Source organism: Lathyrus oleraceus, chromosome 6 (assembly GCF_024323335.1).
Source record: "Lathyrus oleraceus cultivar Zhongwan6 chromosome 6, CAAS_Psat_ZW6_1.0, whole genome shotgun sequence".
NCBI lineage: Eukaryota > Viridiplantae > Streptophyta > Magnoliopsida > Fabales > Fabaceae > Lathyrus > Lathyrus oleraceus.
In genome coordinates this window covers 350,620,450-350,623,054 of record NC_066584.1, presented here as the reverse complement: position 1 = coordinate 350,623,054, position 2,605 = coordinate 350,620,450, and the positions used below count along the sequence as shown (strand labels likewise).

The following is a 2,605-nucleotide window of genomic DNA, read 5'->3' as shown; positions in this document are numbered from 1 at the left end:
GCACTCCTCCTTGGGCTTCCTTCTTCTCCACTGTCGCTCGTTCGACTCCCCATGATTGATGGTTTTGAGCCATATCTTCGATGAGGGCACTAGCTTCAGGATAAGGTTTGTTCATCAGAGCACCGCCTGCGGCAGCGTCGATGGTCATCTTTGTGTTATAATGAAGTCCATTATAGAAGGTTTGAATGATTAACCAGTTTTTTAAGCCATGATGTGGGCATGCTCGTAACAACTCTTTATATCTCTCCCAAGCTTCGAACAACGATTCTCCATGGTTTTGGGTAAATCTAGTTATATGGTTTCGAAGAACGGCGGTCTTACTCGGGGGAAAATATCTAGCAAGAAAAACTCTTCTAAGGTTATCCCAAGTCGTAATGGAATTGGGTGGAAGGGAATCTAACCATGATAGGGCTTTATCTCTGAGGGAAAAAGGGAATAATCTTAAATGTATTGCCTCAAGAGAAGCTCCATTGGTTTTAAAAATATCTGCTAATTGAAGAAATATTTTTAAATGTTGGTTAGGGTTCTCGGTAGCGAGACCCGCGAATTGTCTCTGTTGCACTAGTTGCAACAGGGATGGTTTAAGTTCAAAATTATTAGCTGGGATGATTGGGTTTACTATACTAGAACTAGGTTCTTCATTAGATGGTTGAGCGAAGTCCTTAAGAGGTCTTTGGTTTTGATCTTCGGCCATAGCTCTCTTAATTCTATGAAAGAATAAACGTGCGCGAGCGTAACGTTCAGGTTCCGCCAGAGGGTTTACTAAGCTTAAACTTCCGGTGCTGCGAGTTCTTCGCATTGACCGGCGGGAAATAACCTAAGTCTAAACGATATAACAACAGGAAAATGAAATTTGACGAAATTGGTCCCCGGTGTAGCACCTCAAATTTGCACCTCCCATTTTGTATATTCATTTTCATTTTTAGGTCATTAGCATTGCATTGTCCACTGCATAGCATTGCATTGTCCATTGCCTAGTGCAAGTCATCAGTCAAGACTGGTTAGGAGATCCAGTTGTGCAAGCAAGCAAGTGCATTTATTATGGAAGCAAAGCCCTAGAGTTGGTTCATTGAGTTCATATGACCTAGGGATCATTTTGAAGTGGTTTGACCAAAGATTGGAGGCTCAGAGATCATCAGTCAAGATGCAATTCATCTGAAACCCTAGAAAGTCAACCAAAGTCAACAGTCAATGCAATCATGGATTTGAAGGTGGGAGATGGTTAGAGAGGCCTCATTCATGTCCATACAAGTCTCATTTGATATTTCAAACATCAACAATGAAGAATTTGAGGTCAGATGAAAAGTTTCCAAAAATAGTAAGTGACCTGTAATTTGAAATTGCCAAAAATGGAAAGGTTTTCTCCTCAAGATTACAGCATCAATCAAGCTTCAAATGAAATTTTGTCCAACATGAAAGTTGAAGATATTGCTCTCACCTTTCCAAAAAGTCCAAGAACATGAATTTCTCATGTATGGTTGAGAAGTTATGGATCAACCATGGTCAAAGTAATTTGAACTTCAAGAGTGCATAACTTTTGAACCATAAGGCCAAATGGAGTGGTTCTTTTTGCAACATTTCTCTCTTGATCTCTACTATCCAAAACATGCATCATATATCATGCATTTCCATCACAAAAATTTTGGACTTTCCATTTGAATTTTGGAGGGAAAAGTCAAATTCAAAAGTTAAGCATTGTTTTCATTCCCAAGCATTGCATTTGGCTTCTACATGGCATTTTCAGGTGAATTGGAACCAAAACCGTGTACTGTAGCATTGCCTTGCACACATGAGGGTGAATTTGGCAATTTGCATCAACACCTTCATTTCCACTAATCCTTGGCATTTGGCTTAATTGTGATTAGCATACATCATTAGCACAACATATATATAGCATAATCATAACAGAAATTGGATTAACACTGCATAATTTCCAGATCTGAAACTTTTTCTTCATTGTGCTCTCAAACTTTTTCTTGAATATTCATCAAAATTTTGCAAAAGCCTTGCCTTGTTCTTGGTTGATCCATCACATAAGAGCATAATTGAGTGTTTTGGAAGCAAGAATCGAAGGATTGCATGCCGATTTTGGAACTGTTGAAGCTAGCATCCATTAATGACAGTTGAAGATTTGAGCAACATCAAGCACGATTGAGCACCAATTCTTCATCCATTCATACATCTAAGCATTGGAGATCATCTGTTTCTGCATTGCCAAGCCTAGATCCATCAAATTCAGTTCTGTAGCTTCCATAAGGTTAGAAATCGCGTGCCTTAATTCTTGAAATTGTGACATGCATGTTGTAGATCATTCATCCCTGAGTATGCTGAGCTTTGTCTCATTGAATTTCATTAAGAAATGAACAAGATATGCTAGATCTAAGTTTTATGTATGAAACTTCCTTTGCTTGAATCTTTGCATGTGTGTAGAATTAGAGTAATCCAAGTTTAGATTAGTGATGTGCGTGGAAAGATGAAGCCAATGGTGTATTCGTTTTTTATTTCTGGCATAATTGTTCATGACCTGGAAAAATTGTGAAGAACATGCATGAAGATCTTAGGGTTTATGACTCCAGAACGTGTTTGATCTTCTACCGCGTGCTCT

The 2,605-nt window shown here is 38.7% G+C and overlaps 1 non-coding gene across 1 annotated transcript; it reads left to right on the top strand.

Moving 5' to 3' along the window:
• The first annotated feature begins 203 nt into the window (after positions 1 to 203).
• LOC127099582 (small nucleolar RNA R71) lies at positions 204 to 310 on the top strand. Its single transcript, XR_007794070.1, has one exon. It is a non-coding gene; the product is annotated as a small nucleolar RNA R71 (small nucleolar RNA).
• The last annotated feature ends 2,295 nt before the right edge of the window (positions 311 to 2,605 follow it).